Source organism: Aquarana catesbeiana, linkage group LG06, assembly GCF_042186555.1.
Source record: "Aquarana catesbeiana isolate 2022-GZ linkage group LG06, ASM4218655v1, whole genome shotgun sequence".
Lineage (NCBI taxonomy): Eukaryota > Metazoa > Chordata > Amphibia > Anura > Ranidae > Aquarana > Aquarana catesbeiana.
Genome location: NC_133329.1, coordinates 297164413 through 297180005, shown reverse-complemented (window position 1 = coordinate 297180005; position 15593 = coordinate 297164413). Strand labels below are relative to the sequence as shown.

At 44.5% G+C, this 15593-nt stretch overlaps 1 protein-coding gene across 21 annotated transcripts in view; it reads right to left on the bottom strand.

The window, feature by feature from the left end:
* MAP2 (microtubule associated protein 2) overlaps nucleotides 1-3708 on the bottom strand; it is a 309720-nt gene extending 306012 nt beyond the window's left edge. For 8 of the 21 annotated variants that reach the window (XM_073633484.1, XM_073633482.1, XM_073633502.1 and 5 more), the window contains exon 1: nucleotides 3605-3708. The gene's annotated coding sequence lies outside the window, so the exon portion shown is untranslated. The remainder of the gene's footprint in view (nucleotides 1-3604) is intronic. The other 13 variants (XM_073633504.1, XM_073633503.1, XM_073633507.1 and 10 more) reach the window with 4 other exon arrangements.
* Nucleotides 3709-15593: the final 11885 nt, after the last annotated feature.

Here is a 15593-nt window from a genome sequence, read left to right as displayed (position 1 = left end):
ATATATTTTTATGAATATGTATTATAAAACATGGTATAAACATGACATGAAACAAACAATGCTAGTAAGGAATGAGTTTGAAACCTTTTCAGGTGGTAAAATGTTTCTGCACCAGCAATATCGTTTGTGTTATAGAACACAACAACAATCAAATCGAATTGTACTGTATAATAAACATTCATAAAAGTAACATTAGGTTTATAGACAACAAGGCACAGCAATAAGCAACCATGAACATACGAATATTGTCCTATGTTTTTGCACAACAGGTTACCGAAACAATGGATTCTGGACATCAGTTATTAGGTGTGACAGCGATGTCATTTAATGGAAAAAAATATGTATATATTCATAAGTAAAAAGGTGTACCCAGCAATATAGCGCAATATAGCGTTAGCTGCTATCTTATTAGAACTTTAAGCGCAACAGATTTGTATGTTTTATGTATATATTCATATATTCTTTAGAAAAAACATTTCAAGGAGATGCATTTCTAAACTGTTTATCATGAACTTCACCCATACTGACAGTTTAGTTGATAAAATGGAATTCTGGTATTGTAGTAGATAGATAGATAGATAGATAGATAGATAGATAGATAGATAGATAGATAGATAGATAGATAGATAGATAGATAGATAGATAGATAGATAATAGATTATGATATAGATGGGTGGGTGGATAGATGGATAAACAGACAGAAAGATGGAAAAACAGACAGATGGATGGAAGTGTGGGTAGAAGAATGGATGTATGGATGGATTTATAGATGTAGATAAATAGACAGATTGAAAGACAGACAGACAGATAGACCTGATGGACGGATAGAGATAGATAGAAAGATAGAGAGATAGATAGATAGATAGATAGATAGATAATAGATTATAATATAGATGAGTGGGTGGAAAGATGGATGAACAGATGAAAAGATGGACAAGCAGACAGATGGATGGAAGTGTGGGTAGAAGAATGGATGAATGAATGGATGGATTTATAGATGCAGATAGATAGACAGATGGAAAGACAGACAGACAGATAGACCTGATAGGGTGGGTAGGAGAATGGATGGATGGATAGAGATAGATAGATAGATAGATAGATAGATAGATAGATAGATAGATAGATAGATAGATAGATAGATAGATAGTGAGATAGATAGATAGTGAGATAGAGAGAGAGATAGATAAAGCAGAAGTGCTTGAACACTCTTTGCAGCACGCTAAGTAATTTGTCACTGTCATACATGCCACACACGTTAAACTGGATCATTGGGTTCCACCCCCCACACCTGCAGGGACCATTATAAAGGCAGGGCTGGATGCTACATGGGACTAGTTAGAAGCAGTCATGGATTAAGCTTAATTTTATTCTCTGAGCATGCATCTTTTATTACACCCAGCCTGTGAGGGTGCCTGCCTTCCTTTGTCTGCTGCTTGCTTTTCATCAAACAGCTGATCTGGAATATTCTTAGCATTACACAGTGCCCTAACAGACACCATTTAAACAGCATGAACCCCATATGTTAGATACTCAGTAAAACCTCATTTTATAACATTGGAAAAAGAAAGATCAATACTACCATCTTATGTTTTGTATGAAGAGACACTTGCACATTTTTTCCACTGTATCTCTGACAACTGCCTGGACAGGTGACAATAAAAATCATGATTATATTTAGCTGTATTCTAAATGGCTCAATCTGCCTAATTCACAAGCAGATTGGAAATGCTAGTACCTGCAGTGCTTCCCTTCCTACATATTCTCTGAACATCTGTGCTGCATTTTATCCTCACTGTAAAATCAGACAAGTGGAAGTTACATGGATCACTAGGTTTTATATTCAGCGGCCTAATGAAAAGAGATGCGTTTTAAAAATAACCTCTGGCTTTATGTACTAATGGTAATAAATCTTTTAAAAAATGGTCTCTGGGGGGCAATTCATCGTTTTGTGCTCTGGCACTCTGACAAAGTACAGCTTTTATTTAACAGCATCCCAAGCACAGTTTTAAATTAGATAGACAAGAAAAATATTTGCAGTGAACTAGGGACCTGGCATGCGAAGGGACGATAATGCTGAAAAGATTTATAACTACCTTACCTCCTGCGCAAATTGCATTTGCAAAGTGAATAGAATGAGCAATGCCTCTTGGTAAGTGCACCTGTCAGTCCTTCCTTCATGGTTCTCATTGCATCTTTTTACTATACTGATATGATACAACCCTCATCCATTTCGTGGCCACTACATTAACCGGTATATATATGTCCCTATAGTTGAGTGTAATGTATGGATTGGAGAAGCACTCATTGCCTTCCACTGCACAATGCTGTATGAATATCTCTCAGATCTGTCAGTGTGTATCACTGCTGCACTGCAGGCATAATGCGCCCCAGGCTGGGGAGGATGTATAGATGCATTGCAGGGACAGCAATCAGGGAAAATATCTGTATGTGGACTATAGCAATTATTAGAGCCCATAGATAGAGTGCCACTCTCAGACAGACAAAAGTTTTGTGGCATTAGTCGTATATCATGTCAGCGGATTGAAAGCTACTGCAATGCAGACAACCAGTGCCCAGGGATTTGGAAACAACGGGCTGTTGATTGCATAGAGACTTGTAAAAGGGCCACTACAATCCTCCAGGTTTGAGCTATGCCCCATTTTCACCAGGACGAAAAAAAAAGACAATGCTTATTAACAGGTGGCTCCAATGCAGTACTACAGTTCTTTGTGAAAAGAGATATAAAGACATTCAGTGCCTGTTGTTTGATACATAGGCAAGTTGCTATTTGCTTTATTTTGAGATGATCAGGATGATGGGCAGCGGGGTGGGGGGGGGGGGCAGCTGTGGGTAACAAAAGATTACAGCTGTCAGTTACATGGGAGGCTGTATATAGGGGGTGCAGGTCCAGAAAATATATGTTCTTATGGCATTTACTGAATTTACTGACAAGAAAGATACAGCAGTATCAGGAACAATGAGGATGGGCATAGAGATAAAGAACACATATATGGTACTCACATGGATGGGTGGATGCAGCAGGATTGTGAACAATCATGTGACTGCTATAGCTTTCATTTCATGAATGGAAGGATGATCATGGTCTTATCTCTAAGAAGGATCTGTATATTATAATATGGCAAAGCATGATCTGCATATTAATACTGCAAAGCATGATCTCTATGTCATAATGCTGCAACGCATGATCTGTATATTACAACACTGCAAAGTACGATCTCTATAATATAATACTGCAAAGATCTATATAATATGATACTGCAAAGTAAGATCTTTATAATATAATACCGCAAAGATCTATATAATATAATACTGCAAAGCATGATCCATATATTACAACACTGCAGACTGTGTACTAGAGCAATATTGGACATTAGATGCCTTGTTGTCACCAAGCTCAGTTCACAAAGCCTTGGCACAATGATATGTGTATTCCATCCATGTGGATGTAATGATGAGCTCTTCTTATTCTTGTACTCAGCTGACATTGTGACTATTCTGTAATGAGGGCTCCTTATGATTGCGGTGTATTTATGTCTATGATCCTTCTCCCTCCCGGGATGAGTGCTCGGAGGACGGTACTTACCGGACCGGTCTGTCACCAGCTGCACCATTCGGGATGCTCAGATCGCTTTGATCAGCTGCGGCTTGGAGAAGCAAAGGACGAAGCCAGCACCGCCCACTATTATCATAGCCACACCCTCTTTCTAGATAGTCTAGATGCGAGAAAGCGTCCCTGGCGACTAGAAACCCCTCCTACTTCCACCTAGGAAACGCCCATAAGCTTTAACCCCTACGCGGCCAGATCACTTTTCACACACTTGCTAAAATATCATTATTGGCTTTAATATGGATTAAAGACCCTAAAGGTTCTTGTGAAATCCGGGGAGCTAAAGAATAAGAAGAGGATACATCCCATTTTATATGTCGCATTCTACTGAGTGTCTGCAGGATCCTGGCAGTGCAGTGACTTACAGGATGCCGAGTATAAAAGAGTATAAAAAATAAGTATAAAAAAGTATCAAAATATAAAAAATTATACATGCACTTTTTTTTTTTTTTTTTTTTTGGTAAAAGGTGAACTTATCCTTTAAGTGCCAGTTCACATATATGCGATGCGGGAACCAGCGCGATTCCTGCACAGATTCCCGAGTCGCATGACACCTGCCGGCAGTTCACACTGATATCTGCGAACCGCTGCGGGTGTCAATGCAAAGTTAATGACATCCCCAGATCGGTTCGCAGATCGCAGTGCAAACTGCCAAATGGTGCAGGTATCGGATCGCAAAGGTGTGAACACCCATTCGATCCAATTCCAGTGCGGACCAAAAAAAGGGTCCTGCACCGTTTTTGTGCAAATGCGATGCAAATTCAGCCATACAATCTGTAGGGCTGAATATGCATCGCACAGACATCACATGTGATCTGCACAGCAGTGCGGTGCAAATCACATGCAATGTGATTGCAAAATATTTTTCATTTATAATTATTTTAGGAGCCCCGCTGGTGGCTTTGATGAAATATCAGGGTCTAAACAGACCCCTGATGTCTCACTTTTGTGACAGAGAAAGCGGCTGAGGACAGAGGTTCCCCAGCTCCTTTCTATGTAGAAGTTGCACTGGACAGTGAATGAATGGGACATGCTCTGTACTGAGGGGCTTTCTGTTCATTCACAAACTGAAGCCTAGTATACTAGGCTTCAGTTATGAATTAACACAGTGAGTGATCTGTAACAATCATTCACTATACTCATTCAGAAAAGGAAGCAGTCTGTAAATGACACCAACCTGGGCAATGGAAATGTACGCCACACAGGGGTGATTAGGGTGTGCCAGGTGCACGCCTATGGATTTGACAGAAGGCATTTCTGCTTAAAGTGGTAGTAAACCTTGTAAAAAAAAAATCACCCTGCAAGAAAATGTCTAAATGTTCTAGTATGCATCAAATAAAACTAAGCCCTCCAGTGGGGCGCAAGCAGGGCTTCCATCTTCACCTGATCTTCCTTCTGGGTTCATGAACTCCAGCTGTCTGACTGGCCAAGCCACGATGATGTCACTACCGCAAATGCGCACAGGAGTCATTAATTACGGCACAGACCTCTGAAGGAACGGCATGGTATGCTGTTCCTTCAGAGCGCATGCGCCGGTGACGTCACCGGCTGCAGCTCCGTGGAATATTACCTAAACGGTGCACATTTAGTAGATATTCATTTTACCTACAGGTAAGCTTATTAGAAGCTTACCTGGCTGTAGGTAAAAATGTTGCAAACAAGTTTACTACCGCTTTATAGACATGTGCATTCGTTTTCGTCCGAATGCATTTTCGTCCGAATTTCAGGTATTTTCGTTATCGTTTTAACAAACGATAACGAAAGTGCAGAGTCCGAAAAACGAAACATCCGACATAAACAAATGCTTTATTTTCGTTTTCGTTGCTACAACAGTTCGATATAGATAGGAGATTCGACATGATGATGACAATAACAATCTGTGTCCATCAAACCTGTGGTCGAATGTGCCTAACCTTAGCTCTATTAGTCCAAGATTATTCTACACAGAGAGAAAAGATTCGACGTAGAGAGAAAAGATTCGACGTAGGGGAGTAAAGATTCGACGTAGGGGAGTAAAGATTCGACGTAGGGGAGAAAAGATTCGACGTAGGGGAGAAAAGATTCGACGTAGGGGAGAAAAGATTCGACGTAGGGGAGGAAAGATTCGACGTAGGGGAGGAAAGATTCGACGTAGGGGAGAAAAGATAAATAAAAATAATGATGATGATGAATGTTATTGGCTGATTGTAACCAAAGAGGTGGAGCAGTAAAATAGCTAGAACTAAGTACACACGTACTTTGGCTTATGGTGTCTGTTGAAAGTTCTAAGAAGATTCGACGGAGCATGTAAACTATACGGCATTGTACAGTTTAGCTGCTCTGTCGAATCATTGAACATTCGACAGACACCATAAGCCTTCAATGACAGATTCGACCTTAATTTGGATTTTCGGACGAATGCAATTTTTAACGAAAAACGAAATAAATAAAAACGAATTTCGGGAGTAACTAAATAAATTTATTTTTGAGATGAAAACGAAATTCCGAAACGAAATATTTCAGTGTGCACATGTCTACCGCTTTAAAGGTGTTTTCTGAGCTTGGTGAAAATGTTCTTAGCCTGAAAAAAAGAAAGCTAATGCAGTCACCATATCTAGGGTCTGCTAAGCTGCAAAACATTATAGTTATCCCTTAATCACTTTGTGTTTGGGGTCATTTAGTAAATCTTGACTTTCTGCTAGAAAATTACTTAAGGCTGGGTTCACACTGGATTTCCCCGCATCCAATTCGGATAGAAGGAGATTGTGACCGGCTCTCTATGGAGCCGGTTCACAGGTCCGCAGGGGCACCGGCGCGAATTGCACAGGAGTCCTGTGCATCATTTGGTCCATTTCAGGTGCGAATTCAGCCCAAAATTGGACCTGAAACGATGAATTAAGTGTGTGGACAGCACACGGTCTATTTTTTTTTCAACCCACTACTTTAACAAAAAAATAAAAAAATGATTAAAGCGTTAGTTACCCTAAAAATATTAAAAACAAATAAAAAATGGATCTTGTTCTGTTCCTGTTCCATTTTCTACACTAAGGTGGCCAGGCCATTTTTGCATTTTTTCCATAGCATTTTTATTTTTCTATTACAGCTTTCAGAGTTTGTTAAAGTCCCACCAAACCTTATATTTTCCGAAAGCAAATGACCAGTAGAATACAAATAAGGTGCTACTGATTTTTAGGGCACAATGATATTTGCGCAAATGTTTATCAAAACAATATTTTTGTTAAAAATACACTAAAATCATTATTAGCAGATAAAAACACAGTATATTTTACAAAATTCTTACTAAATATAAATGCTTAACCTGTATTAAATTAATAAATAACAAATATTTGCAATTTTTAAATTACGCCTTTTTGCAAATTGTTGAAATCTGAACATACACAAAAAAGTAAATAACATAATTTCTCTAAAAATCTGAAGGTTTTCATTATTCCCTTAAAGCTTTCAGAGTTTATTAAAGCCCCACCAAACAGGGTTGCCAACCTCCCGCAGCATTTTTTACTGACAAAACATGGAAAATTTACTGGCGGAGCACATCTTTTACTGGCAACCTAAGAAATGACAGAACTCCTATTGAAAACTAACACAGTGAATATTTGAACAGTATAAACATGATATGGAAACACTGACAATACCTATAACAAAGTAATTTGCTTGATTTACACTTTAAAAAAAGTCAACACAGAATGAAAATATTAGCCCCTGATATTTACTGGCAGTTGTAAAAAAAACACTGATTTTTACAAACTGACAGTAAAGAGTGAAAAAGTGAGAAATAGTGAAAATCAGACATACGCAAAAATGTCTTTAAAAAACTGGAGGTTTTCCTTTTTCACTTACAGCTTTCAAAATTTGTAAAAGACCCCCCAAACTATACATTTTCTGAAAGCACATGGCCAGTAGAATAAAAGGAAGGTGCTACCGATTTTTAGGGACATGCATGCGGACCTACATGGATATAAAATTGGGAGCAACGACTCCAGTCGGGTCTGCCTGTCTGTTTTTCAGGCGGGCCCAATCGGACTACCCATTGTTTTCTATGGAGAGGCTGAGGTAAATGGACATGTGTCAGTTTACACCTGCCTGCATCCGATCCAGTCCAGTTCGCTAAAAACAGCCGGATAGGGATTCCATTCCCCATCCATCTAGCCGATCAGATGGTATCAAATGGAAATGAACAGGTGGCCCCTTTCCATCAGACCGCCCTATAGAGAACAGCGTCTGTGTCTGTGTCTGCTCTGCATCAGCAGAGAGGACGCGGACCTGTCATCTGCCTGCTCAGCAGGGATCAGCAGATGCTGATCGCCCAGGGGCGCTGGATTCATAGCTGGATTCATAGCCACATGATTAGAGCCTGAGGAATTAATATTCGCTATTGTCTTACGGCTTCTCCCGAGGAAGCCAAGGAGGGCTGAGTGCGGGGGAGACCGTCACCATGGAGGGGTGAGTGCAGGAGGGGGGAGTCACTGTGCGGGTGGACCTAGGGGAGTTGCCGTCCCCCAAAAAAGTCACTGGGTGTTAGGTACCTGATAGTAGAGCCTGACTTGTAGGAGAAGACCTCTCATACAACGCTGGTTCAGGAGCCACTGGAGTGGGGACAGTGGTCTCGTGAGCACAGTGGTGTAGGAGTGCCTGTTGAAGTAGAAGTCTCTGATGCTGGAGCAGAGTGGAGATCCCTCCAGGAATGGCTGGACTGCAGGTAAGGTGGTAGCAGAGAGCAGCAGGCTGCAGCAATGAGGATGCAGAGATCACTGGAGCTGGAGCTGAAGGTGCAACAGCACAGAAGCAAACGGCAGGCACAAGCAAGGTCAGACAGTCCGGATCAGCAGGTAAACAAGACAGGTAATAACGGCAGGCAGAAGCAGAGTCGGTAGGCAGGCAGAGGTCGGCAACGGTATTGGTAGAAGCAGCAGCAGGGTCAGGCAGGCCGGGTCGGGTTTGGAGAAGGATGGATGGTCAGACAAGCCGGGTCAACAAGGTAAACGATCAATCAGGTGCAGGTTAACAGATATCACAGAGTTGAGACGAAACAGCAGCGCACCCCTGCAACAGGAGGATTCTTATGTGCTCCTTGGCGCCAAAATGGCGCTAATGCGAACGCGCGTGCCCGAGCGCAGCGCTGATGCACAGTAACAGCTGAAGATTGCTGTACTGTGTGAACAGGGGCGCGCCGGCACATAGGCGCATGCAAATGTCCCGGTCTGGTGCTGACAGATCCCTGACATTGCCCCCCTCCAAAGGGCAGCCTCCGGATGCCCACACGCCTTCTTTTCTCAGGGTGGGTAGAGAAAAAAGCGCGAACTAATCGCCTGGCGTGGACATTGATATCTGGTTCCCATGAGTTACTCTCTGGCCCGTAACCTTTCCATTTAATCAGAAATTGGTTTTGTCCTTGTCTTCTTCTACAGTCAAGAATAGCCTCGACCTCAAATTCCTCACTTTCATCTACTAGGATAGGTTCAGGAGGTCTAGTTCCTCTATCAGGAAAGGGGTCAGGTATAGCAGGTTTAAGCAGAGATACATGAAATACCGGGTGAATCTTGAGAGAATCAGGCAAGGTCAGTTCATAAGATACTTCATTAATTCTCCTCTTAACCGGGAAAGGTCCCATAAATCTAGGTGCCAACTTCTTAGACGGACATGCTAACTTGATATTACTGGTAGAAAGCCATACCTGATCACCAAGCTGTAACTTCAACTCCCCTCTTCTTCTTCGATCGAAGACTGTCTTGCTGTCTGCCTGGGCCTTGGACACCGCCTCCTGCAACATCTGGTTGTTGTGACTGAGGAATTCCACTGTATTCTGTACTGCCGGAACTGAAGATTCTGGAAGGAAATCGGGTAGAAAGGTTAGATGAAAGCCATAATTGGCGAAAAAAGGGGATTGACCGGTAGCTGAATGTTTGGCATTGTTGTATGCAAATTCTGTTAAGGGCAGCAGAGACACCCAATCATCCTGTGTGAAGGAGGTAAAGCATCTGATGTATTGTTCAAGGGTCTGATTGGTCCTTTCTGTCTGCCCATTAGTTTGAGGATGATAGGCTGAGGACAAGGCCAGCTCAGTTTTTAGGATCTCACACAGGGCTCTCCAAAAACGTGAGGTGAATTGTACCCCTCTATCAGAAACTATGTTTGCAGGGACTCCATGTAGTCTGATGATTTCCTTGATAAATATGCGGGCAGTTTCGATGGCAGATGAAGTTCCCCTTAAAGGGAGAAAACGGGCCATCTTGGTTAAACGGTCCACCACCACAAAGGTGGCTGAACACCCTTCAGAACATGAAAGCTCTACAATAAAATCCATGGAAATCATTTTCCAGGGTCTATCAGGTACAGGCAAAGGTTTTAACAGACCCCAAGCTCAATTTCTTGACGTCTTGTTCTGGGTACAAATAGGGCAGGAACTGACATATTTTTCACAAAAGTCTTTCAAATTGGGCCACCAGAACGTGCGTTGCACAAGTTCCAGGGTCTTGCGGACCCCAAAGTGACCTGCCAGCGGGTGATCATGAAGAAGCGTCAAGACCTTGACCCGAACCTCCTCAGGAACAAAAATTTGGCTCCCTTTCCAGAACAATCCATCTCTGATCGTCAGAGTAGTCCCTGTAGGCCTGGATGACTCAGAGGATGCTTCCTTAATCTGGGAGAGTAGATCTGTTTGCAGGAGTAGGAAATTGTTTGCGGGCAAGATGGTGTCAGGAATAGATAAGTCCTTCGGGTTGTCATGCATACGTGACAATGCATCCGGTTTGATATTCTTTGAGCCTGGCTGGTAAGTTATATGAAATCAAAAACGTGAGAAAAACAGAGCCCAGTGGGCTTGCCGAGGCTTTAATCGTTTAGCAGATCTTAAGTATTCTAGGTTCTTGTGGTCAGTGTATATTAATACTGGATGCATAGCCCCCTCCAACAGGTACCTCCACTCCTCCAGAGCAGCCTTGATAGCGAGAAGCTCCCGATCACCAACATCATAGTTCTTCTCTGCAGGAGAGAGCTTACGGGAGTAAAACCCCACAGGATGCATTAGATTTTTGCTGCCTTTATGTTGTGAGAGTATTGCACCCACCGCTATTTCAGAAGCGTCAACTTCTGAAATAAATGGTAATGACGGTTCAGGATGGCTGAGGATTGGAGCCGAGGTAAACAGTCTCTTGAGATTCTCAAAAGCATCCTGGGCTGATTGATTCCAGGAAAAACGGGCATTCTGTTTAGTCAACTGCGTGATGGGTGCAATTATGGTTGAGAATCCTCTGATGAACTTCCTATAAAAGTTTGCAAACCCGATAAACCGCTGAATTCCCTTCTTGTCCAAGGGTACCGGCCAGTCCAGAACAGCGGATACCTTCTGGGGATCCATTTTGATGCCAGTTGGAGAGATTATCATCCCCAGGAATTGGATGCTCTGTTGCTCGAACTCACATTTCTCTGCCTTTGCATAAAGTCTGTGTAAGCGAAGACGACCCAACACCCTGCAGACATGTTCTCGATGCAGCTCAAGAGATTCCGAGAAGATTAAGATATCGTCCAGGTATGCGATCACAAATACGTCTAAAAAGTCCCTGAGAACATCGTTAATCAGGTGTTGGAAGGTCGCAGGGGCGTTGCAGAGTCCGAAGGGCATGACTAGGTATTCATAATGCCCGAATCGGGTCCAAAAAGCTATCTTCCATTCATGCCCAGCCCGGATGCGGATCAGGTTGTAGGCCCCTCTTAGATCGAGTTTAGTAAAGATGACAGCAGTCCTCAACTTTTGGAATAGTTCGGGTATCAAGGGTAGGGGATACCGATTTTTAACCGTAATTTTGTTCAATTCCCGATAATCTATACACGGGCGGAGAGTCTTGTCCTTCTTGGTGACAAAAAATATTCCGGCACCTGCTGGGGAAGTGGAATGGCGGATGAACCCTTTAGCCAAGTTTTCCTCAATATATGTTTTTAGTGCCTCTTGCTCCTTCTCTGATAAAGGGAAGATATGTCCGAATGGGATCTCAGATCCTGGCAGTAACTCGATAGGGCAGTCATGGGGGCGATGAGGCAGAAGGGAGTCTGCCCCCTTCTTACTAAAAACATTGATGAACTTGTGGTATTGTTTAGGTATGGACTGGCATAATTTCTGGTCGGTGTCAAGACATAGCAGAGTAGCTGAGGGGTCAGGATTCCTCATTGAACAGTGTTCTTGACAGTAGGCTGATAAAAATTTTACTTCTGAGGAGACCCAGTTGATGTGTGGATTGTGGGCTTGGAGCCAGGGAATGCCCAAGATAATTGGAAACAGTGGAGAAATAATGGCATCAAGGATCAGCAGCTCCTTATGTTGGGAGAAAATGGTAGCAGGCAAAGGAAGAGTCTCCTGAATTACTTGTCCGGATCTAATGCGAGAGCCATCAGCTAGGAAAACAGAAAGTCCATGAGTCTTAGTCCGTAAAGGAATGTTATGCTGGCTGGCAAAGGTCAAGTCAATAAAACAGCTGCATGCTCCGGAGTCAATGATTGCGTTGACTGGTATTATCTCTTCTTGGAGCTGTAATGAGAGAAGAATGGCAAGGTGGGTGGAGTTGGCAGACAAAGCAGAGAGACTGGTAGATACAGAAGATGAGCACTTACTTAACTTGACTGGACAATTATGGACATAGTGCCCGGTTCCACCGCAATAGAGGCATAGGTTACGTTGACAACGCCGTGCACGTTCTTCAGAAGATAAGGCAGGTCGCATCAGTCCTAGCTGCATGGGTTCGGAAGTGTCAGGCGTGGTGTTAACTGGATTCACACTGGGTGAAGGTAGGTAGCATGCTGCAGGAACCGGAGCCTGTGCTATCATCCAGGCCGGGCGTGTTTGCTGAGCAGAGCGTTCAGATCGACGTTCTCGAAGGCGACGATCAATCTGGATTGCCAAGGAGATCAAAGCCTCAAGAGTGTCTAGTATGCCAACTCGAGCAAGTTCATCTTTCAGCCCTTCAGATAGGCCCATGCGGAATTGATGATGCAGGGCCGCATCGTTCCACTGCGTGTCCACGCTCCAGCGTCTGAAGTCACTGACATAGTCCTAGGCCGGTCTGCGGCCTTGCTGGAGCGCGAACAGGGCTGACTCGGCTGTGGCAGTTCACTGAGGATCCTCATAGAGCTGCGCCATGGCTTCAAAAAAGGAGGGTAGAGATTGGGTTAAGGCTGAGTCCCCCTCAAGTAAACGGTGAGCCCAAGTCTGAGGTTCCCCTTGTAGGAGGGAAATCACAAACCCCACCTTAGTAACTTCCAGTGAGAAGGTTCGGGGTTGTAAGGCAAAAAAGAGCTGGCAGGCATTGCGAAAGGCCCGAAACTTAGTCCGGTCTCCGGAAAACCTCTCAGGGATGGGGACCCTTGGTTCGGGTGGGAGCATCACAACGGAAGGAGCAGGAGCGGCTATGCTGGAGCTGTGGCTGAAGAGGAAGCTATGGGACTAGGCCCAGTGAGATTCTGAACTTGCCCTTCAAGTCTGGTATAATTATCCTGAAGGGATTGCACCGCTTGAGTGAGGGCTGCAAGATGTGTGCAGATCTCTTTCATCGGGGAGGTATCTCCTGCAGGCTCAGTCATGGCTGTTTCATACTGTTAGGTACCAGATAGTAGAGCCTGACTTGTAGGAGAAGACCTCTCATACAACGCTGGTTCAGGAGCCACTGGAGTGGGGACAGTGGTCTTGTGAGCACAGTGGGGTAGGAGTGCCTGTTGAAGTAGAAGTCTCTGATGCTGGAGCAGAGTGGAGATCCCTCCAGGGATGGCTGGACTGCAGATAAGGTGGTAGCAGAGAGCAGCAGGCTGCAGCACTGAAGATGCAGAGATCACTGGAGCTGGAGCTGAAGGTGCAACAGCACAGAAGCAAACGGCAGGCACAAGCAAGGTCAGACAGCCCGGATCAGCAGGTAAACAAGACAGGTAATAACGGCAGGCAGAAGCAGAGTCGGTAGGCAGGCAGAGGTCGGCAACGGTATTGGTAGAAGCAGCAGCAGGGTCATGCAGGCCAGGTCGGGTTTGGAGAAGGATGGATGGTCAGACAAGCTGGGTCAACAAGGTAAACGATCAATCAGGTGCAGGTTAACAGATATCACAGAGTTGAGACGAAACAGCAGCGCACCCCTGCAACAGGAGGACCCACACGCGCCCGAGCGCCGCGCTGATGCACAGTAACAGCTGAAGATTGCTGCACTGTGTGAACAGGGGCGTGCCGGCGCATAGGCGCATGCAAATGTCCCGGTCTGGTGCTGACAGATCCCTGACACTGGGTCTTACTATGTTTTTTTTTTTCCTTTTTACATTTTTTTACAGTTATATTTTTGAATATTTTTTTTGCATTTTTTTGGGAGGTCTTTGGTGAGATAGCAGCATTCTAAACAGACCCCCATATCTCTTTTTTTTGAGACAGAGAAAGTCCCTTTCTCTGCAGCACTTTACTTGAATGAATACGGAATCTGTATAGAGATTCCTAATTCAGAAATTTTTTTTAAAAAAAAGACAGTCTGATACATAGTAACACTTGCAGTTTACTATCGTCAGCTGTCAGTGGGACATATAGGAGCGATCTGTAGTGTATGATCGCTGCCTGCGCCCATTGTACTACAGGGGGGGCTTGGTAAACACATGTTTACCAAGCCCCAACTTCATTCCCACCCGCACCTCCCCTGCCCCTGCTGCGCTCCCCAGCCAGGCAGCTTGCCAAAGCTCAGTGCAGGGAGAAGCTGCAGGCGACAGGAGGGAAGGAGGGATGCTGCTCAGAGCAGACATGGATCGGGGGTGCAGGGGCATTAGAGGGGTGATCTTAATGATGGGGGGACACATCTGGATCACCCTCAAACCCCATGCAGCACTTGAAGCCGGTGGGAGTGGAAGAGGAGGGATGCCAATGATGGTAGCTGTGAGGATCCGGTTTGCAGGGGGGGGGGGGCGGATGGGGGGGGGGGTAATGAGTGCTGGGGGGAAAAGGGGAGGTGAAGGGGATAGTAAAGGAGAGTGGGGGGAGTAGTTTTAGGTGGAAGGGAGCGGCGGGAGGTGGAGAGGCAGGGGACAGGATAGCGGCAGCATGGGTGGGGGTGGTCACATTTGGAGTTAATAACTCTTATCAGCGGGTTGTAATTAGCTGATCAGAGTTATAGAATTGTTCAGCAGAGTCTGATAAACAATTCTGCTATAAGTTTATGGTCATTGAAGTGACCATGAGCTTATAGCAGAGGGAGAAATGAGGTCCATACGGCGTACGGACTTGGCCACCTGCGGGCATTTCTGTAGGCCCATACAGCGTTTAGACCTAAGAGTGAAAGGGTTAAAGCATGAATAACAGCACAGTGTTTGTGCTGTGTCATTTGGCCCCTTCTATCACCTAAAATACCTGGCTGATCCTGCCTGGTTCTGCCCTCCCCCTGTAAACTGACCACAGTTTATCACGGCTGCTGAGCCCTGACACCGTGGTCAGTTTACGTACCTCTGTCATCCGCAGCTCTCCTCTGTCCTCTCTCCCCCTCAATGCCTGTCAGCTCATACCAGTGTCTGCTCCTCCCCTCCTGCTGAAATAACTGTAATTTTCAGGCAATCCCCTGTCTTCCATAATGCTGTGTGCCCCAGTGTATGTGCCTTATAAAAAAAAATGCCATTCTATACCTTATTTTATAGCGCCACTTGGCGCTCACATGACTGGCCGCCTCTCTTCTCCTCTCCTCCTCCTGGCTGACATCAGCGGGGGATTCTCAGCCCCTCCCACTGTAGCTATTCAGATCGAGAGAGGAGAGAGGTGGCCGGTTATGTGAGCACTGAATGGTGCTATAAAATAAAGTATAGAACCAGGGCTTTCTTTAATATTGTCTGGACCCTGGGCAAATATTTCCCTGGGCCCCCCTCCAATAAATTTTGCTCTCCACCTGCTCTGAGACATACAATAAATAGCAGCTAGACACAAAAGCAGTTTACTGAATCAGATCAGGCAGCGATTATGTTTGGTTGCCGG